The following is a 23,365-nucleotide window of genomic DNA, read 5'->3' on the forward strand; positions in this document are numbered from 1 at the left end:
GATATAGATACACACACACACACACACACACACGTATAGATGGATATAGATACACACACATATAGATGGATATAGATACACACACACGTATAGATGGATATAGATACACACGTATAGATGGATATAGATACACACACACACAGATGGATATAGATACACACACGTATAGATGGATATAGATACACACACACACACACACACACACACACACACACACACACACACACACACACACACACACACACACATGTATAGATGGATATAGATACACACACATATAGATGGATATAGATACACACACACACACGTATAGATGGATATACATACACACACATATAGATGGATGTAGATACACACACGTATAGATGGATATAGATATACACACACACACACACGTATAGATGGATATAGATACACACACACACACACACACACACACACACACGTATAGATGGATATAGATACACACACACGTATAGATGGATATAGATACACACACACATATAGATGGATATAAATACACACACACGTATAGATGGATATAGATACACACACGTATACACCTGCTGTCTCTGTAAGTTTCCCATTAAACCTCTTAGATTGTAAGCTCTTCGGGGCAGGGATTTCCTTTCCTATTGTCTGATTTTGCTGCGCTTATTGTATTATTATAATTCCCTGTACTGTATTCTTTGTGAAGCGCTGAGTACACTTTTGGCGCTATATAAATAAAGACATACAATTACACATGCATATTTTTTTCCCCTTATGACACTAAAATAGCAAATGTGTCACTGTTTACCTTCACCGGTAACAATCTTGGGAACGGTTCCCGGCTTCCATCCGGTTAAATAAAATGGCGGGTCACTGCAGTAACATCGCACCTAGAAGTGCAAATAGCAGAATTCTTCCAACTCTGGAAACAAGGACTGCTAATATTTACACAACACAAAGTTACGCATCTCGCTTCTTGCTTCGAAACTACGGGGGTTAACACATTCGTTGCCAGAAAGGACAGCAACGCATTTCGCCGGTTGGGGGTGGGGGTGTTTAGACAGGGCCGGCGCAAGGGTTTCATGTGCCCTAGGCGAGACTTAAAATTTGTGCCCTAGTTGTATTCTGTACCATCCATCCGCCTATCTATCTATAAAATAAACAGTGGCGTAGCTATCGGGGCTGCAGGGGGTGCGACTGCACCCCAGCGCAACGCAAAATGAATATAATAGGGTGCCAAAATACTGGACAATAAAAGAAAAAATAATAAAAACAATAATAAGAGGAAAAAAATATTATTATTAATGCGCCCCTAGGACCTTTGCGCCCCAAGGCGACCGTCTAGGTTCGCCTAATGGCCGTTTAGAAAGTCCTAACACACTACTTAGATTGTAAGTTCCTAGGGACAGCGTCTCCCTTTGCCCTATAGTGTCATTTACCTGTCGCGCTTTATCACCATTGTTTGTCACTTATTTCCCTTGTATTGTCATGTTGCAAAGCGCCGGGTACACCTCTGGGACGTCTGTGCTATACAGTGTAGGAAGTTGTCTGTGCGCTGGGCATTTGGACACCTCTGAAGATATCAAGGAGCAGGTGTTTGTCTTATGTTTGGGTACCATGGACACCATTTTGAACCAAGATGGCGGACTGAACCCTGTGAAAACTGCCCTGATTTGAACCCCCTCCAGCAGCATCGGGCTGAATTTGAGAAAATCCACGTTTGGCCCGTCGGTAACTTTATGTTGGAACCGGGCGAAAAAAAGGTGGATGTTATTACGCCTGATGGGAAAAAACAAAAACAAAAATCTAGTTTACCCAACAACATTACAATAAAAAATACCCCAAAATGTAATTAAGAAAAAATAATTTAACCATTCCTGTATTTATTGGTTTCTTAGACTTCCCACGCAACGCCGGCAGCTTCCAGCTGGTAATAAATAAAATGACACAAACATTGTATCTTTGTCTAATATTTCACCCCCCCCCCCCCCACCGCAAAACCCCCCACATCTCACTCTTTTGGATATTTTAGGTCTTTAACCCTTAGTTTACCGCTGGCCTCTGCTTAGCAGCCAACATTTTTTTATTTTTTTAAAAGCAGAAGAAGAAGAAAAGCAGAGACAGGAGTCGGCTACAAAGAGGAGGAGGATTGGAGAGGTGGAGCAAAGTGACGGAGGTGGAACTGAATCAGGGAGACAGAGAGAGAGAGCGAGAGAGAGCGAGAGAGAGCGCAGAGAGAGGCCGGGGCCATGACAGAGGATAGCAGCGATAGGAATAACCCAAATCCGCTTGTTGTCCGCACAGCGCAGAGAGGTAAGTGGCGTATTTATAAGGTGCATTATTATCCAGATATACGCGCCTCGTACCCCTCCTCCCTCCCCCCCACCCCCAAGCGACGTTTGCGCTATTTGACGAAAACAGGCTAAGCGGTAATAAAAAAAAACGTTTGCTGATTGCAAATGCCCCACTGGTGGATGTGAACACGATGCAGTATGTATATCGGTGCCGAGTATGACCTGGCTGATGAAGCACTGGCACAGAGAATGTTGTTATCACAGCGGACCCCTTTATAACACACACTGGGGGGTATAGCTGTGTATTACAGGGCAGGCGCTGCATGTAATGAATATATTATTATTATTATCATCGTTTATTTGCGAAGCGCCAACATATTCCGTGGCGTGGTACAAGGAGGGGCGCAGAGCTATGTATATTACATTAACAGAGTGACATTCAGAAAGCGCAAATACAGAATAAGGTAATGAGAGCCCTGATCCTGAGAGCTTGCAATCGAGAGGTGTATGTGTCTGTGTGCCTGTGTCTGTGTGCCTGTGTCTGTGTGCCTGTGTCTGTGTGCATGTGTGTCTGTGTGCATGTGTGTATGTGTGCCTGTGTGTGTCTGTGTGCATGTGTGTGTGTGTCTGTGATCGTCTGTGTGTCGGTGTGTGTGTCTGTGTGTGTCTGTGTGCGTATGTGTGTGTCTGCGTTAAAACAATTAGTGTAATAATTAATAATCGGCGCTAAAAAGCTGTACAGACAATAGTATTCCTAAACCAGCAGGAGATATTGATCATTACGACAAAGTCCAGGTCAGTTGAAATAAAGGATGTATGGTAGATGGCCCAGATAATTCCTGGGGTCTGAGCAGCTTCTGTGGAATAAAAATACTGCATTTTAATGGAAACGTGCAGTGACATTCCACTGAAGCGTATGGGAACGCTAAACATATCCGTGAGACGGACCCCAAATCCGCGGCAGTCCCCCACAATCCGTGTGAGATAACACATCTGCAGGGATCCCTGTGTTTCTTTTGCAGGGAATGTCTTAGTGCAGGGGTCTTCAACATCCCCCAACGGGACAGGTTTTCAGGATATCCCAGCTTCAGCACAGATGGCTCAATCAGTGGCTCAGACTGAGCCACTGATTGAGCCACCTGTGCTGAAGCAGGTACTGATTGAGCCACCTGTGCTGAAGCAGGGACCAATTGAGCCACCTGTGCTGAAGCAGAGATATCCTGAAAATCTGACCTGTTGGGGGGGGTGGGGGGGGGGGGAGTTCTTTAGGACTTGAGTTGAGAACCCTGTCTTGGTGACATTTAAGGCATTTAGGGTCCCGTAGCTTTTCCTGCACGTTCCTGTTTCAGGGGTCTGCGCGCTGCTGCGTCTATTTCATTTCTAAGACGGAATAAAGTATATAGTGTATTGCAATAGAGAATATATTACAATAAAGTATATATTGCAATAAAGTATATATTGCAAGGGGCGGAATATCAGCGCAAGGTTTATTATTCTGACTTTCCAAGGAAGAGTTTGGGGGGAGGGGCGGGTTGTTCGTTCACAGTGGGGCTTCTGGGTATGCTGGGGTGAGGACCTGTCCCCTCCCATTGTCTGTCTGTGAAGATGAGATGTGACCTGCAGTTCCCGGGGATGTCACCTGTTTCTAAGCCTGGACACACAATAGGGGGAAAACCCTGAGTTATTATCCTGTCTCTTTTGTTTCAAAAGCCCACGTTTTGGTTCCGCCCCAACACTATAGATCAGGGGTAGGAGGCGGGTGGTCAACTCCAGTTCTCAAGAACCACCAACAGGTCAGGTTTTCAGGATATCCCTACTTCAGCACAGGGGGATCAATCGGTCCCTGCTTCAGCACAGGGTGCTCAATCAGTCCCTGCTTCAACACAGGTGGCTCAATCAGTCCCTGCTTCAGCACAGGTGGCTCAATCAGCCCCTGCTTCAGCAGGGAAGACTGAGCCACTGATTGAGCCACCTGTGCTGAAGCAGGGATATCCTGAAAACCTGACCTGTTGGTGGCCCATGAGGACTAGCGTTGGCCACCCCCGGTGTAGACAAACCAGCTGATTTCAGGTCTCGGTGGGAATGCCCTTTTTTAATTTCCCCGCCGGGGGTGGGGGTCAGCATGGGATGTTATCTTTTAGCAGGTACATTCAGGTGAAAAGAGGACTTCTGTTAACAGGAAAAGGGGGTGTTGTGGGACAGAGTTGTGGGACCTGCCTCACACCAAATCTCCCCTTTTTTATAATGAATTTATATATAGTGACACACATTATTAGAGAGAGGGTCCTCTCGCTCATCCAGTATAGCTGCTGCGTGCTACCCGGGAGATGCTAATATGGCAGGCGCACGGAGAGAGAGGGCCTGTGTATGGTGCACACCTGCTTCCTATAAAAAATGCATGAGGAAATGATTAGAGTTCAATAAAATTAAAATGTTAATATACAGCGGACCCGCTTATAACGCGGTGCAAGCGTGGCTCCCAATTTCTGTAGTTGGGAATACTTTACAACACGATTATTGGCATCTTAAATACTTTATTGTACAATGCATGCAATTGTACATTATTTCTAAAGCGATCCGCTTATAACGCGTTGTGATTCTTTGGACCCCAAGCACAGCGTTATAAGGGGGTTGAGCTGTACCAATGTACATACAGGTACACAGTGTCACATATCCCATTAGGCCCGGGCCTAAGGCCTGGGACATAGTGCCATTAACCAGTGCTGAGGCGCGCTGAGGCTCAGGGAAAGCGGTGCTTTCCCTGGCCTTACACAGCGCGCCATTATGGGGCGGGCCGGGGGCGATCCAGTGACGTCACGGAGCTGGTTCGCCCTCATTGGGCGAACCGCTCACGTGACAGGCCCTGCGCTCCGGCAAGCAGGGAAATTTCAAGACGCCGTCAGACACACGCTTCCCCAAGCGTGCGGACGCGTGCGCGAGCCCCTGCTAAAGCCGCTCTCATTGCGGCTGCAGGGGCTCAGTGCCGAGCAGCAGCACGGGTCAGCACTTATGCGCTGGCCATGTCCCATGCCTAAGGCGACAACATTTGGGTGCGGCAAAAATTTCCACCCCCCAAATAATTTTGCCGCACTGTCAGGCTTATCAGAGCTAATGGGAAGTTGCTTGCCTGTGTCAACCGCCTCCTTTCTGCCGCCCTCCTGCTCCTTTGGAATGGCGCTGCGGAAGCCCCCAAGGTGACGTCAAGCAGCGTCTCTTGCCATGGTAATGTGACGTTAAATGACATCTCGTTTCCATGGCCACGTGCCGCCATACGTCGCAGCGTCATTTCACGCCGACATTCCAAAGGAGCAGGAGGGCGGCACCAAGGAGGCGGACGACACTGGCAAGTGCCGACGGCCGCTGCATGTACCATAAAATGAAAATACATTGATTCACAGTGAGTATGAGTTTAGATACTGCTACAGTATGTTCATCTGAGTGAGTGTGAGTGTTATCTATTCTAACTCTAAAAGCGATCCCCCCACGGGCGTCCCATGTGTCTCCTGCCTGGAGATGATGAATAACCCCCGGTATCTCAGCAGCACTCTCAGGAGGAATACTGCACTCGGAATCTTGGCTGATACCTGAGATAATACAATCTCTGACACCTATATCATAACACGAGGCGTGAGTGTAACGCTTGCGCTACCCACGAGCAAGACAGGACCCCAGTACTGAGGTGGGGAAGTATAGAACCACGCACCCACAGCAGCGGAAGCGTGCCTGGCAGGCGGATTGTCAATGTAGCCGGGTCTGGGTTGGAGAGAGCGGGTTAGTCCAGATACTTGCCAAGGTCTTGGAATAGAGAGGTCAGAATGGTCAAAGTCCGTAAGCTGTGGTCTGGGATTGGAGAGCTCAGAATCGTAGAAGTCCGTATAGCCGTGGTCTGGGTTGGAGATACACGTAGTCGAGGGTAAGCCGGGGTCGATATCAAGAGGGGTTCAGTAGTCAAGCCGGGTCGGTACACGTAGTATCCAAAAACTGCAACGTGAGCACGCTGCGCGCGAGAGAAGCGCGGAGCATCTGAGGGGGCGGAGCTAAGCTCCGAGGCAGCATTAGAAGAGCTGCGCATGAGCGCGCGCTCTGTAAACGGGGGTGCGCACACGCGCTGGTGCCAGAGCGGAGGGCTGTGCGGAGACAGGTAAGGAGGGAACACGTCGCAAAGGACGTGTTCCCCGATTCCTTACAGTACTCCCCTTGAGGTTTGGTCTCAGGACGATTCCCATAAGGCTTGTGTGGGAACCTGGCGTCGAACCGCCTCAACAAGCTGTGAGCGTGAATCTGATGAAGAGGTATCCATAAGTGTTCCTCCGGTCCAAAGCCTTTCCAGTGTACGAGGAATTGGACAACTCCTCTGGAGTATCTGAAATCGATTATGGATTGGATTTCAAATTCTTCTTGACCCTATACAATGACAGGTGTAGGTTTGGGCGAGATGTCAGGAAATTGAGAACTTTGAAAAACAGGTTTTAACAATGAGACGTGGAAGACTGCCGGGATAGTCTCATAGATTGAGGCAGTTGCAAGCGGTAAGCCACGGGATTGACCTGTTCGAGAATGGTAAACGGACCCAGGAATCTTGGAGCCAGTTTCAGTGTAGGTGTCTTCAATCTTATGTTCTTGGATGAAAGCCACACTTTGTCTCCTGGCCTAAACTTGGGTGCCTTACGGCGATGACGATCTGCCTGTGTCTTTTGTCTGACTACTTCTTCCTGCAGAGTCTTTTGGATTTTCTTCCAAGAATTTTGGAGCGAATTTACTTCGGAATCTGCTGCTGGAACTCCGGAAAGATTGGAAGAAATAGTAAGACGAGCTGAATGGAACCCGTAATTTATAAAAAAAAAAAAGGTGATTCTTGGATGGACTAATTTCTGAGGGAGTTATGGGCAAATTCAGCCCATGGGAGTAGTTCCACCCAGTTATCCTGTGCGTCAGAGATAAAGCATCGCAGATATTGCTCTAATGACTGGTTTGTTCTTTCGGTTTTTCCGTTGGTTTGGGGATGGTACCCAGAAGAAAAAAGAAGAGTGATATCCAACCTTTGAGCAAAGGCACACCAAAATTCCGAGACGAACTGTGATCATCGGTCGGATACTATAGAGAGTGCAACTCCGTGAATACGAAATATTTATTTCATATAAATATCTGCCAAGGTGGCAGAGTTAGGAAGAACCTTAAGAGGAATGAAATGGGCTTCTTTGGAAAACCTATCAACAATAACGAGAATAGTATTCATCCCACGAGAAACAGTAAGCTCAACAATAAAGTCCATTGAGAGGTGGGTCCACCGTCGATCCGGTATGGGTAAGGGGCGAAGCAGACCAGACAGCTTATTGCGGGCGGAATTGTTTCGGGCACGCGTGGAACATGAGTTGATGAATTCCTTGATATCCTTAAACATATTGGGCCACCAAAAGGTGCGTCTGATCAGATCGGAAGTTCTCTTCATACCAGGGTGACCGGCAGATTTAGAGGAGTGACTCCACTCAAGGATTTTCTGCTGAAATTGAGGTGCAGCATACAAACAGCCCTCTGGCACTGGGAGGATGCCTGTAGAATATTTTTGGTACCCAGAAAATAATCAATCCTAGAGTAGGTGTGATGTGGTGCTGAGAAGAAGGTATAATCTTGTTGACCCTGGTGCTGTGCCCTCCATATATCCACTAGGGAGAACTCTTTCATCACCTCCTTAAATTTTTTTGCGGTATTCTGAATTTTAACTGAGCGGGGATTATCCGGGGCAGTGGATTTATCCTGTTCTAGGGAGTTTACCATGTTCATGTCTCCTGCTATTATCATTGATGATAGGGATTGCTGTTCTAGGGATTCTAGGACTTCTACTAGAAAGGTAGTTTGGTTTTCATTGGGGGTATATATGTTTACCAGCGTGACTTGGGCTCCCGAGAGGGACCTCTGGACTATCAGGTATCTACCCCCTGAGTCCGCCACTACCCTGGTGGAGGCGAATGGGACATTGTTATTCCACAAAAAATTTTTATTGGGTATATTATCAGTATACAGGCGATCCGCTTGAAAAATTTGTGCTGTTACATGCATATTATGTCACCCGTTGTTCACATACATTGTTTACAGATTTTTCATATATTAAACATATACATTTTTTCTTAACTCTGAATTCGAACTTGGATTCATTTTTGCCATAAGTGCGAGCGTTTTTGTTTTCTCCGGGTCTGCTCACCTTGTTACGTACTTGTGTTATACATTATGGTTACGATTTTCTCCAGCTGGATTCCTATCTAATTAACCTTAAACTTTAACCTTGTATTCTAACCTAACTTGTCGTGTTGGTCTTGTTCACTCCTTTCCTACTTTCCGTCCTCTGTCTCCAGTCTTTACCCTAAACTAAACTGTCCCCTGTCTGCGAGTCTCTTTCCTCAAGGAACCAGTCCCATCTTTGGCGGAAATCGTCCGTTGTTCTGTTTCTGTCTATGGACGTCTCCAGTTTGTCTATTGTCATTAGTTTGTATAATGTGTCATGTAGTTGTTCCATTGAGGGCTGTTGTGTTTGTATCCAGTTTATCATAATGGTCTTTCTTGCCGCTAGTAGTATAACCTCTGTGGGTCTGGTTACTGCTCTGCTGATTTGTTTGCCCTCCGTCCAGTTCTCTATATTTGCAAATATAATAGGTATTGGGTCCTTTGTCCATGAGACTTTTAATTTTGTTTTCATATAGTCTAGCACTTGGTCCCAATATCTAGATATGTGTATGCGTGTCCAGAGGCAGTGTTTAAGGTCCGCCGTTGGTGTCTTGCATTTAGGGCAGAACGTGGTGTCCTCTGTCCTGGTCTTTATCTGTCGTTTAAATGCTATGTATGCTCTATGTGTTATTTTGTATTGCATTTCCCTCCATGTCTCTGACGGTATGATCTTGTGCACCCTGTGTATGCCCTGTATTAGCTGTTCCATGTTTTGTATTTCTGGGAAGTCTTTTTTCCATGCCCTGAGTGTGTTGGCGTGTGTGATCTCTATGTCTTGATCTCTAATAATGCTGTATAGTTCTGACAATTTACTTTTGTCCTGCTCTTTTGCTTTAAAATAGTCGTCTATTCTATTGTTTTTTAGTATTGTAGTTTTATAATTTGTCAACTTTTTGCAGAAACTGATTAACTGTGTATATGAGAAGGCATGTATTAGGTTTTGGGGGATGTCCCATTTTTGTGCGAGCTCCTGAAATGTCATATATTCCTGTTTGTCTGTGTTAATCACATGTTTTAGGCAAGGGACATTGTTTTTAATCAGAATTGCAACCCCTCTTTTTTTTTACTGGAGAAGGAGGCATAGTAAGATTGGGGAAAGGTGTTCTTAAATGTGTTCGGTGGGGAAGGAGTATTAAAATGGGTTTCTTGAATAAACAGTATGTCTCCTTTTTGTTTTTTTAAATTCTTGGAGCGCGGGCCTCCTTTTAATAACCGAGTTTAGCCCTTTGACATTAAGAGATATTAATTTTACCGAGGCTATGTTGGACATGGACTTTGTCTGGTGAATTGGAAATGTGGACGTTCCACTTTCCCAGTGTGGAAGTCTTGATTTGTGTCCCTGTATTTTACCAGGGAGCTGCCCTGGTGTTTTGATTTATTTTGTCGTGGGTGCAGGGAGAGGCGGCCGGGCAGAGGGGGGGAGGGAGGCGGGGGAGGAGGAGGGAGGGGAGGAGGGAGGTGAGGGCGGGGGAGGAGTGAGGTGGGGGGGGAGGTGGGGGGGGAGGAGGGAGGTGGGGGGGAGGAGGAGGGAGGTAGGGGGGGAGGAGGGAGGTGGGGGGGAGGAGGAGGGAGGTGGGGGGGAGGAGGAGGGAGGTGGGGCGGGGGAGGAGGGAGGTGGGGGGGAGGAGGAGGGAGGTGGGGCGGGGGAGGAGGGAGGTGGGGGGGAGGAGGAGGGAGGTGGGGGGGAGGAGGATGGAGGTGGGGGGGGAGGAGGAGGGAAGTGGGGGGGGAGGAGGAGGGAGGCAGGGGGGAGGAGGGAGGCGGGGGAGGAGGAGGGAGGAGGGAGGGGAGGGCGGGGGAGGAGGAAGGTGGGGGGGAGGAGGGAGGTGGGGGGGAGGAGGAGGGAGGGGGGGAGGAGGAGGGAGGTGGGGGGGCGGAGGAGGAGGGAGGCGGGGGGGGGAGGAGGAGGGAGGCGAGGGGAAGGAGGGAGGTGGGGGAGGAGGAGGAGGGAGGCAGACCGAGGGAGGAGGGAAGAGGGGCGCAGAGAGAGAATAAAAGAGAGAGAGAATGGGCCTTGATGAAAGCCCTAAAGTGTAAGCCTTAGTCACCATGGTGATAAGGAATGTGGGCAATTTTTGCCCTAGGGAGAAATCCCTGGTCACCTCGCACGGGTCTCCTCCAAAGGAAAGGGCCCATGACCCTCCGAAATCACATATCAAACATATAACAACCGGTATTTGAAGCACAACTCTCCAACTTGAGAAGAAAAAAAAAACAGAAACTGTGTGAACAGCAGGAATTTTCTGAGCCTGGGGACATGAGAGAATGATAAACCTGGGGGGTAGGGGATGGCGGGGTGGGGGAACCGTGATGACAGTAGGGGGGGTTGAAAATTGGGGATCCGGTGCGAAAGTGGAGATTTTGTGAAAGCTACCTGGGGGAGGAGGGGGGGGGGAGAGGAGAAGGGGAGTACCCACGGCTCCCCTTAGATACATAGGTCTCAGGCCTAATAGACCCAAAGGCACTAAAAAGGCAGACAGCACATCTTTTAGATCTTATTATACATCAAGTTCTAGGAGGGAGTGGGAAGAGGAAGGAGGGGGAGGGGGGGAAGGAGGAGGGTGGGGGGGGAAGGAGGAGGGAGGGGAGGAGGGATGGGGGAGGGAGGGAGGAGGGGGGGAGAGGTAGAGGAGGGGGGGAGATTGGGGGAGAGGTGGAGGAGGGGGGAAGGAGGAGAGGGGGAGGGAGGGGGGAGCATTGGAGGAAGGAGGAGAGGGGGGGAACGAGGAGGGGGGTGAAGGAGGAGGGGGGAAGCATGAAGCTCTAAAGGGGGGGGAACTGAAAAGGGTGGGGTGGGGTGAACGGAGGACAAACAGAGAGGGAGGAGGGGGGAGGGGAGAGAGGAGGGGGAGAGGGGAGAGAGAGAGGGGGGAGAGGGGAGCGGGATCATTACATCCCGGGCAACGCCGGGTATATCAGCTAGTATATTATTAAAAATAACGTAAAGTGTAGTTTTTAGACTTATAACATCTACTCCTTGGAGGGTGGAGGGAGGAGGGGGGTCTAGGGGGGTGGGACACTAGGGGTGGAGGGGGTAAGGGAAGGGAGGTTATTAGTTGGACTTCGTGGGACAGAGTCTGCCTGAGGGTACTTTCTGTCTTCATCTACTATAAGGGGGGGGGGAGGAGGGGGAGTGTCCCGCTGAACAGTGATCCGGGTGCGGGGGAGACTGAGAATTAGTCAGTCAGTCTGGGGGCTAGTTATCCTCTCGTTTCGCCAAAATTGCGGCTGTTAGGGGTGATTTTTAAGGGATAATTACACCTACTCGTGTCCCTTTGTAGCGGAGCCGAGCAGACCTGCGTCTGTTCAGCTCAGAGTCCTGGCCACGCCCCCAATTCATTCTTTAATGTCTCGGAGAGACCCTGCTAGGAGGCTGCTGATAAGGCCTCATCATTCCAGTCCGTTTCCGCAGCAATAGTCCGAAATTCAAGTGCGTATCTTGCAACCGATGTGTGACCCTGTGAAATGTGAAACAATGAAGAAGCAGCAGTAATCTTACGGCCGGGGGTGTCGAAGACCTGCTTAAATTCTTTCTTGAAGCGTGGGAAGCCTTAGATAAGCTCGGGTCTCTGCTCCCAGATGGGGGATGCCCACGCCAAGGCGTCTCCGGTTAATAGAGCAATAATATACGCCACCTTAGATCGATCAGAAGAGAAGCGGAAGGGGTTTACTCGAACTGTATGTCACATTGGTTGAGAGAACCTCGACATCCATGGGGATCTCCCGCATAGCGATTGGGAGTGGGGAAACGTGGCGAGAGAGAGAGAGAGAGGCTTCAGGGGAAGGATCAGACAGAGTAGCAGGCCTAACAATTCTGGATTGAGATTGGTTGAGAGAAACCGTTGCCAGACTTTGAGTCAGGGAAGCAATCTGGTTATCCAGGTATTGGAAATGCTCAGAGATAGAACACAGGGCTTGGCCCAACTCCGGGGGGTCCACGTTCGTTGGGCTGAGCATACTGTAACACTTGCGCTGCCCACGAGCAAGACTGGACCCCGGTACTGAGGTGGGCAAGTATAGAACCACGCACCCACAGCAGCGGAAGCGTGTCTGGCAGGCGGATTGTCAACGTAGCCGGGTCTGGGTTGGAGAGAGCAGGTTAGTCCAGATACTTGCCAAGGTCTTGGGATGGAGAGGTCAGAATAGTGAAAGTCCGTTAAGTCGTGGTCTGGAGTTGGAGATATCAGAATCGTAGAAGTCCGTATGCTCCGTGGCAGCATTAGGCCTCGGGCATTGTAAGCGCTTATGCGCTGAGCCGTGCTGAGGCGCGCTTGCACTTACCAGTGAGCCCCTACAGCCGCAATGAGAGCGGCTTTAGTAGGGGCTTGCCTACGCTTTCGCAAGCGCACGTAAGCGTAGGTCTTAGGTAATTTTTTTAAATCACGCGCTTGCCGGAGCGCAGGGCCTGTCACGTGAGCGGTTCGCCCAATGAGGGCGAACCAGCTCCGTGACGTCACTGGCCAGCCCCTGACACGCCCCTTGACGGCGCGCTGTCTAAGGCCAGGGAAAGCACCCGCTTTCCCTGAGCCTCAGCGCGCCTCAGCACGCCCGCCGGAACCCTGGACGAGGCCTTAGAAGAGCTGTGTGTGAGCGCGCGCTCTGTAAGCAGAGCGGGGGAGCGCGCAGGCGTTGGTACCAGAGCGGAGGGCTGTGCGGAGACAGGTAAGGAGGGAACACGTCGCAAAGGACGTGTTCCCCGATTCCTTACAGTGAGTTCAAAAGCTGGCATCAGTCTGGGTGTCAGAGACGGGCACAAAGCAGTTCAGGTCCTTGTGCACAAAGCATCAGGCAAAGGATGTGTGCAAGCCTCGGGTGCGGTGTATTTCCCACAGGCCATCAATACCGATAACCCAATAAGACAATTTAAATCATGGACGCTTTGTCCATATAGTTATCCCAGAGAGTGTGTTTGGTTATTTATTGTTTAAGGGGGATAAATGCTTCTGTGAATGTGCTGGCTGAATACATTCACCGTCGGTGTAATAGGGAAGGACAGCTGCAGCTGATCTGAATAGGAAATGCTTCAAGCGCAGAGGTGCGCTCTGAAAGATAAGGCACTAAGGCACGCTGGTGAGCGCTAACTGGCCCTTACCAAAAAACTGAGGAGCATGAAATACCAAAGGCCTAGTACCATGTAACAGCACTAAATGTGCAGAGGAGCTCTTAACAGGCTCGCAACTAAAGTCTATTGCAGTGGTTTCCAAACGTTTTTTGGTTAAGGAACCCTAGGTGAAATTCTGCAGAACCCCAGCCCTCTCTAATAGCGCGTCTGAGATCAGATGCATTGTAAGGAACCCTGACCCTCTCTAATAGCGCGTCTGAGATCAGATGCATTGTAAGAAACCCCAACCCTCTCTAATAGCGCGTCTGAGATCAGATGCATTGTAAGAAACCCCAACCCTCTCTAATAGTGCGTCTGAGATCATACATTGTACGGAACCCCAACCCTCTCTAATAGTGCGTCTGAGATCAGATCCATTGTAAGGAGCCCTAACCCTCTCTAATAGCGCGTCTGAGATCTCATTGCATTGTAAGGACCCCCAACCCTCTCTAATAGCGCCTCTGAGATCAGATGCATTGTAAGGACCCTCAACCCTCTCTAATAGCGCGTCTGATATCAGATACATTGTAAATGATTTTGTATTAGGTACAATTTTAAATACAGGGCTCCTAGGAACCCTGGTTGAAAAACACTGGTCTAGGATACCGGATTGCTGAAAAGCCTTCTCTGGTGGCTTAGTGCTTAGAGAGACCTTGGAACAGCCGGGGAGAGAGACTCAGAGAAAGTGCCGCCAGTAAAACCCAACGTACGTTTCGCCATCATGGGTTTTTTTCCCGGGGTGGGTCACCGTGGGTGGTGTTACGTCCTTGGCATGGATTGAGTAGCTGGCCGTTACCATGACTTCTGAGGACAACTGTGTGCAAGTGAATAAGTGAACCGATGATTCAGAGCCTGCACGTACTGTATGTACAGAAGCATTAAATGAATAACAATAGAACGACCGTAAATGTCGTAAATGTGATTTTGTTTTCATTTCATGCAAGTTTCAACTTGCTTATTCATTAACTCCCGAAGTATAACTTCGTGGTTTGGGCAATAAATGATCATTATCATTGAGTTTAATTTGTTAACATATCCAATACTAGAAGATAATTGTAATGGCCGGCAGGGATATGCGAGTTGCATCAGAAGGATAAATGTTTAGGGAGGGATGAACTGCAAGCTTGAGCAGCCAGAAAGGTTTAACTAAATGCTAACGTATTTACAGGAAGGGGGTGTACATAAACCCTTCATTGAGGCCATTAAAGGAGAGTGTATTTAATAGGTAGATCCACTTGGACTCCCTCTGAAGGAGTGTCCTGTCCCAGTGACCGTACATTTTGTGGAATGTAGTCTGTCCCCTGGGAAGTACAACGGGTTATGGAATGTTTTCACGTCACAATACCGCGAGTTCAGATCGTTGGGTGCTGAGCCAATATGTTCTAATATGTACAGTGAAACTATAGTAATAAAATACAGCAAATAAATAAAGAACACGCACAGCCTTTATAATGTCAAAAGGCATCACAATGAATTGCATGTTTGGGCCAATTACACACTTAAATCAACACTATAAGATGTATTGGCACCTATAATAAGAGATGGTGGGCAATTAAAAGAATATTTGCCCGACATTGGCACCTTCTTTTGTCTGATGTTGACCTGGCTAAGGTTATCGGCCCTAGACCAACCATCACAAGCAGACGGTCTATAAATTTGCGAGATAAACTCGTTCATAGTCATCATCAGCGGGCTAAGGTAGAGACATGGCTGAGTCCCACTAAGGGGATGTATCGCTGCCAAGGTTGCAAGGCATGTAAGCATGTCATCACAGCTAAGGCTTTTGCAAATCATGACAATACACAGTATTTCCATGTGGACAGTTTTATTAACTGTAGGACAACAAATGTTATATACCTCATTACCTGCAATTGTGGGAAGAGGTATGTAGGTAAGACTACAAGACAACTTCGTAGAGGTATACTTGAACATGTTAATTCTGTCAAGCACTCTACCGAAACTCCGGTTGCAAGACACGTCACACAGTTTCATAATGGAGACGTAAATAGCCTCAAGTTTATGGGCATATATCAACTAAAATGCCCGGCGAGAGGCGGCAATATTGATCAGATGTTACTAAGGATTGAAGCAGAGTGGATCTATAAATTAAAGACCAGAAGCCCGAATGGGCTTAATGAAGGGTTTACTTTCACTCCGTTCATCTGATTTCATCATTTGGTCATGACCGTGGATCTGTCTCTATTGTTCTATTTGCTGTCCTGCTATTTTTCAGCATTATTAGAGAGTATACTGACTGTTTCTGACAAACATTAGAGCTCTATTGCTTGCCACTATGTGAGCTACTCCACCATGTTATTGTTAAAATATATTAAATATTTATCTTTAAGATTATATCAAAATTAGTGACTGTATTACCAATGTTATAAACCCTTTTTCCTGTGGGTTTATTTAAGTGTGTAATTGACGCATACATGCAATTCATTGTGATGCCTTTTGACATTATAAAGGCTGTGCGTGTTCTTTATTTATTTACTGTATTTTATTACTATAGTTTCACTGTTACTTGTTGACATATATTGCGTTTTTTCAATTGACGGTTGACAAATGTAATCATCTGAGTTTATGTGCTGATGCTAAACTGTGCCTTTATCACTCTAGGTGCCAGCTTATGTCTTCTCTTTTGAGATGATATAACATTAGGCATTATTCAATATGTTTGTTTACACATGCGCAGACCGTCTCACGGTATATATGTGCAGGTCCAATCTAGGCATTCATGTAACGACAGTCTATCACCCCACACATGCGCAGCATGATGAATCATATGCACGCAGCTTAAGATTCTTTCAGCTCACGCATGCGCATTGAAGATTGGTTCGGAAGGTGCGCATGCGCAGTGGCCGAAAGGAGGTATGACGAAGTGTGGAGTCTATCATCCCACGCATGCGCAGGACTGTAAATGGATTCGCTCCGTGTGGCAACTGAATTATTCACACTCCTAATGGTGGCCGTCTATTGAGGTAAAGGCATGATCAACTAGGTCATTCTCACAGATATCATATGATGTTTGCAATTGACTGTGCATGCGCTCTCTGCGCATGCGCAATGACGGACTGTTTATGACGTCTCCATGGAGACGATAGGGTATAAATAAGGTCCGTTCCCCCTCCAGTGCAGAATTGTCCCTGACGAAGCTCCGTAATTTGAGGGAAACGTGCGTTGGGCATGTGATGTTGTCATCAGCCTCCGTTATGGGGCTGTTTTAAAACAGTGTTCTCCAGTCAGTTTATCAGCGTGATAGCCTTATATATTACAATATTCTAACAGTGAGGGAAGGGTTTCTTTGATGCATTAGGTATTGACAATATGCTACTTATGCAGGGATTCTGTGCTATGGGCACATAATATGTTCTGAACTATATATATACTTGCATCTACCATCTACTGTAGGATAGTATAGTGAGCACCAATTAACCCCTATGGGATATCCATATGTTTAGGGATAGTCCCATCCCAACTGCTAGTATCATTTACTTACTAATCGAGCTATTCACTGGTTTGGAGGGCTTTTTTGCTCACCCTGGCTGTTTGCACCATTTAACCTCTATCACCCTATTTTCAATTATAAATAGGAGTGTTTATATATGAGAGGAGATCTTGGTGCATGTGTTATTCGATTTAATTCATTTTTATTACACACATTTTCGGTAATATGTTTTAAGTATATAATAATAATAATAATAAAAGTTACCTTTTAAATTAGTGGTGTGCATTTAAGTGAATTTTCATTGGGGTACAATCATTTTGTACTCTTCATTTTTACTGATTCACTTTTCAGTTCACAGCTTGCACCCATTTCATAATTATCGATTGTATTTGCTTCATTACTATTCATTATTACAATAAGTATGGTTCAGTTGATCACTCCCTACTCTTTTCCCTTTGTTACTGTATGTACAGAAGCATAAAATGAATAACAATAGAACGATCGTAAATGTGATTTTGTTTTCATTTCATGCAAGTTTCAACTTGTTTATTCATTAACTCCCGAAGTATAACTTCGTGGTTTGGGCAATAAATGATCATTATCATTGAGTTTAATTTGTTAACATATCCAATACTAGAAGATAATTGTAATGGCCTGCAGGGATATGCGAGTTGCATCAGAAGGATAAATGTTTAGGGAGGGATGAACTAAGTCATCATCAGCGATTCATTGTGATGCCTTTTGACATTATAAAGGCTGTGCGTGTTCTTTATTTATTTACTGTATTTTATTACTATAGTTTCACTGTTACTTGTTGACATATATTGCGTTTTTTCAATTGAGGGTTGACAAATGCAAACATCTGAGTTTATGTGCTGATGCTAAACTGTGCCTTTATCACTCTAGGTGCCAGCTTATGTCTTCTCTTTTGAGATGATATAACATTAGGCATTATTCAATATGTTTGTTTACACATGCGCAGACCGTCTCACGGTATATATGTGCAGGTCCAATCTAGGCATTCATGTAACGACAGTCTATCACCCCACACATGCGCAGCATGATGAATCATATGCACGCAGCTTAAGATTCTTTCAGCTCACGCATGCGCATTGAAGATTGGTTCGGAAGGTGCGCATGCACAGTGGCCGAAAGGAGGTATGACTTGAAGTGTGGAGTCTATCATCCCACGCATGCGCAGGACCGTAAATGGATTCGCTCCGTGTGGCAACTGAATTATTCACACTCCTAATGGTGGCCGTCTATTGAGGTAAAGGCATGATCAACTAGGTCATTCTCACAGATATCATATGATGTTTGCAATTGACTGTGCATGCGCTCTCTGCGCATGCGCAATGACGGACTGTTTATGACGTCTCCATGGAGACGATAGGGTATAAATAAGGTCCGTTCCCCCTCCAGTGCAAAATTGTCCCTGACGAAGCTCCGTAATTTGAGGGAAACGTGCGTTGGGCACGTGATGTTGTCATCAGCCTCCGTTATGGGGCTGTTTTAAAACAGTGTTCTCCAGTCAGTTTATCAGCGTGATAGCCTTATATATTACAATATTCTAACAGTGAGGGAAGGGTTTCTTTGATGCATTAGGTATTGACAATATGCTACTTATGCAGGGATTCTGTGCTATGGGCACATAATATGTTCTGAACTATATATATACTTGCATCTACCATCTACTGTAGGATAGTATAGTGAGCACCAATTAACCCCTATGGGATATCCATATGTTTAGGGATAGTCCCATCCCAACTGCTAGTATCATTTACTTACTAATCGAGCTATTCACTGGTTTGGAGGGCTTTTTTGCTCACCCTGGCTGTTTGCACCATTTAACCTCTATCACCCTATTTTCAATTATAAATAGGAGTGTTTATATATGAGAGGAGATCTTGGTGCATGTGTTATTCGATTTAATTCATTTTTATTACACACATTTTCGGTAATATGTTTTAAGTATATAATAATAATAATAATAAAAGTTACCTTTTAAATTAGTGGTGTGCATTTAAGTGAATTTTCATTGGGGTACAATCATTTTGTACTCTTCATTTTTACTGATTCACTTTTCAGTTCACAGCTTGCACCCATTTCATAATTATCGATTGTATTTGCTTCATTACTATTCATTATTACAATAAGTATGGTTCAGTTGATCACTCCCTACTCTTTTCCCTTTGTTACTGTATGTACAGAAGCATAAAATGAATAACAATAGAACGATCGTAAATGTGATTTTGTTTTCATTTCATGCAAGTTTCAACTTGTTTATTCATTAACTCCCGAAGTATAACTTCGTGGTTTGGGCAATAAATGATCATTATCATTGAGTTTAATTTGTTAACATATCCAATACTAGAAGATAATTGTAATGGCCTGCAGGGATATGCGAGTTGCATCAGAAGGATAAATGTTTAGGGAGGGATGAACTAAGTCATCATCAGCGATTCATTGTGATGCCTTTTGACATTATAAAGGCTGTGCGTGTTCTTTATTTATTTACTGTATTTTATTACTATAGTTTCACTGTTACTTGTTGACATATTGCGTTTTTTCAATTGAGGGTTGACAAATGTAATCATCTGAGTTTATGTGCTGATGCTCAACTGTGCCTTTATCACTCTAGGTGCCAGCTTATGTCTTCTCTTTTGAGATGATATAACATTAGGCATTATTCAATATGTTTGTTTACACATGCGCAGACCGTCTCACGGTATATATGTGCAGGTCCAATCTAGGCATTCATGTAACGACAGTCTATCACCCCACACATGCGCAGCATGATGAATCATATGCACGCAGCTTAAGATTCTATCAGCTCACGCATGCGCATTGAGGATTGGTTCGGAAGGTGCGCATGCGCAGTGGCCGAAAGGAGGTATGACTTGAAGTGTGGAGTCTATCATCCCACGCATGCGCAGGACTGTAAATGGATTCGCTCCGTGTGGCAACTGAATTATTCACACTCCTAATGGTGGCCGTCTATTGAGGTAAAGGCATGATCAACTAGGTCATTCTCACAGATATCATATGATGTTTGCAATTGACTGTGCATGCGCTCTCTGCGCATGTGCAATGAAGGACTGTTTATGACGTCTCCATGGAGACGATAGGGTATAAATAAGGTCCGTTCCCCCTCCAGTGCAGAATTGTCCCTGACGAAGCTCCGTAATTTGAGGGAAACGTGCGTTGGGCATGTGATGTTGTCATCAGCCTCCATTATGGGGCTGTTTTAAAACAGTGTTCTCCAGTCAGTTTATCAGCGTGATAGCCTTATATATTACAATATTCTAACAGTGAGGGAAGGGTTTCTTTGATGCATTAGGTATTGACAATATGCTACTTATGCAGGGATTCTGTGCTATGGGCACATAATATGTTCTGAACTATATATATACTTGCATCTACCATCTACTGTAGGATAGTATAGTGAGCACCAATTAACCCCTGTGGGATATCCATATGTTTAGGGATAGTCCCATCCCAACTGCTAGTATCATTTACTTACTAATCAAGCTATTCACTGGTTTGGTGGGCTTTTTGCTCACCCTGGCTGTTTGCACCATTTAACCTCTATCACCCTATTTCAATTATAAATAGGAGTGTTTATATATGAGAGGAGATCTTGGTGCATGTGTTATTCGATTTAATTCATTTTTATTACACACATTTTCAGTAATATGTTTTAAGTATATAATAATAATAAAAGTTACCTTTTAAATTAGTAGTGTGCATTTAAGTGAATTTTCATTGGGGTACAATCATTTTATACTCTTCATTTTTACTGATTCACTTTTCAGTTCACAGCTTGCACCCATTTCATAATTATCGATTGTATTTGTTTCATTACTATTCATTATTACAATAAGTATGGTTCAGTTGATCACTCCCTACTCTTTTCCCTTTGTTACTGTATGTACAGAAGCATAAAATGAATAACAATAGAACGATCGTAAATGTGATTTTGTTTTCATTTCATGCAAGTTTCAACTTGTTTATTCATTAACTCCCGAAGTATAACTTCGTGGTTTGGGCAATAAATGATCATTATCATTGAGTTTAATTTGTTAACATATCCAATACTAGAAGATAATTGTAATGGCCTGCAGGGATATGCGAGTTGCATCAGAAGGATAAATGTTTAGGGAGGGATGAACTAAGTCATCATCAGCGATTCATTGTGATGCCTTTTGACATTATAAAGGCTGTGCGTGTTCTTTATTTATTTACTGTATTTTATTACTATAGTTTCACTGTTACTTGTTGACATATATTGCGTTTTTTCAATTGAGGGTTGACAAATGCAAACATCTGAGTTTATGTGCTGATGCTAAACTGTGCCTTTATCACTCTAGGTGCCAGCTTATGTCTTCTCTTTTGAGATGATATAACATTAGGCATTATTCAATATGTTTGTTTACACATGCGCAGACCGTCTCACGGTATATATGTGCAGGTCCAATCTAGGCATTCATGTAACGACAGTCTATCACCCCACACATGCGCAGCATGATGAATCATATGCACGCAGCTTAAGATTCTTTCAGCTCACGCATGCGCATTGAAGATTGGTTCGGAAGGTGCGCATGCACAGTGGCCGAAAGGAGGTATGACTTGAAGTGTGGAGTCTATCATCCCACGCATGCGCAGGACCGTAAATGGATTCGCTCCGTGTGGCAACTGAATTATTCACACTCCTAATGGTGGCCGTCTATTGAGGTAAAGGCATGATCAACTAGGTCATTCTCACAGATATCATATGATGTTTGCAATTGACTGTGCATGCGCTCTCTGCGCATGCGCAATGACGGACTGTTTATGACGTCTCCATGGAGACGATAGGGTATAAATAAGGTCCGTTCCCCCTCCAGTGCAAAATTGTCCCTGACGAAGCTCCGTAATTGGAGGGAAACGTGCGTTGGGCACGTGATGTTGTCATCAGCCTCCGTTATGGGGCTGTTTTAAAACAGTGTTCTCCAGTCAGTTTATCAGCGTGATAGCCTTATATATTACAATATTCTAACAGTGAGGGAAGGGTTTCTTTGATGCATTAGGTATTGACAATATGCTACTTATGCAGGGATTCTGTGCTATGGGCACATAATATGTTCTGAACTATATACAGCTAAACCCCGTTATAACGCGGGTCTCGGGGTCCACCCCGAGACCACCGCGTTACTAACGGGGTCGCGAGAAAAAAAAATGGCCGCCGCGCTTTAGCGCATATTCATCCCGCGGGACAGGAGATGGGAGCGGGCATGTCCCTCCGCTCCCCGCTTCCCCTGTCACCGCGGGACAGGCCGCGGGGCAGGAGATGGGAGCGGGGATGTCCCTCCTGTCCCCGCTTCCCCCTGTCACCGTGTGACAGGCCGCGGGGCAGGAGATGGGAGCGGGGATGTCCCTCCTGTCCCCGCTTCCCCCTGTCACCGCGGGACAGGCCGCGGGGCAGGAGATGGGAGCGGGGATGTCCCTCCTGTCCCCGCTTCCCCCTGTCACCGTGTGACAGGCCGCGGGGCAGGAGATGGGAGCGGGGATGTCCCTCCTGTCCCCGCTTCCCCCTGTCACCGCGTGACAGCCCGCGGGGCAGGAGATGAGAGCGGGGATGTCCCTCAGGTCGCCGCTTACCTCAGATCCCGCTGCCTGCATGGAGGTGGTAGCGGGGGGTTTCTTCTCCCCACCGCTGTCCCTGGCGCTCCCGCTGCCTGCGCGGGAGGAGGGGGGGAGCGGGTGGTGGTGCTGGTCGCGGCCTTTTCTCTGCTCCGACCCCACCCCCCGTCTGTGTAGAGTGAGAGAGTGTGTGTGTGTATGTATATATGGGAGAGAAAGTGTGTGTGTGTATATGGGTGTGTGTATGTGGGTGTGAGTGTGTGTAAGTGTCTGAGTGTGTGTGTAAGTGTGTGTGAGTGTGTGTGAGTGTCTGTGAGTGTCTGTGAGTGTCTGTGAGTGTGTAAGTGTGTGTAAGTGTGTGTGAGTGTCTGTGAGTGTGCGTGAGTGTGCGTAAGTGTGCGTGTGAGTGTGTGTGCGTGTGCGTAAGTGTGTGTGAGTGTGTGTGAGTGTCTGTAAGTGTGTGTGAGTGTGTGTGCAGTGTGAGCAATGAGGAGTGTGTGTGCAGTGTACAGTGTGTGTGCAGTGTGTCAGTGTGTGCAGTGTGAGCAATGAGCAGTGTGTGTGCAGTGTGCAGTGTGTGTGCAGTGTGTGTGCAGTGTGTCAGTGTGTGCAGTGTGAGCAATGAGGAGTGTGTGTGCAGTGTACAGTGTGTGTGCAGTGTGTCAGTGTGTGCAGTGTGAGCAATGAGCA

At 46.3% G+C, this 23,365-nt stretch overlaps 1 protein-coding gene and 1 long non-coding RNA gene across 4 annotated transcripts in view; one reads left to right on the plus strand and one right to left on the minus strand.

Moving 5' to 3' along the window:
- LOC142499079 (uncharacterized) overlaps nt 1-23,365 on the minus strand; it is a 34,611-nt gene that overhangs the window by 4,717 nt on the left and 6,529 nt on the right. The window contains exon 2 of the long non-coding RNA XR_012802615.1: nt 800-881. This is a non-coding gene — a long non-coding RNA (uncharacterized LOC142499079). The remainder of the gene's footprint in view (nt 1-799; nt 882-23,365) is intronic.
- The window catches only part of B4GALT3 (beta-1,4-galactosyltransferase 3), a 42,794-nt gene continuing 21,542 nt past the window's right edge, over nt 2,114-23,365 (plus strand). Inside the window, exon 1 of one of the 3 annotated variants that reach the window (XM_075607907.1) lies at nt 2,114-2,304. The gene's annotated coding sequence lies outside the window, so the exon portion shown is untranslated. Of the gene's footprint in view, nt 2,305-21,696; nt 21,788-23,365 lie in introns of those variants that run through there. The other 2 variants (XM_075607903.1, XM_075607905.1) reach the window with 2 other exon arrangements.

This window comes from Ascaphus truei, chromosome 7 (assembly GCF_040206685.1).
Source record: "Ascaphus truei isolate aAscTru1 chromosome 7, aAscTru1.hap1, whole genome shotgun sequence".
Classification (NCBI taxonomy): Eukaryota; Metazoa; Chordata; class Amphibia; order Anura; family Ascaphidae; genus Ascaphus; species Ascaphus truei.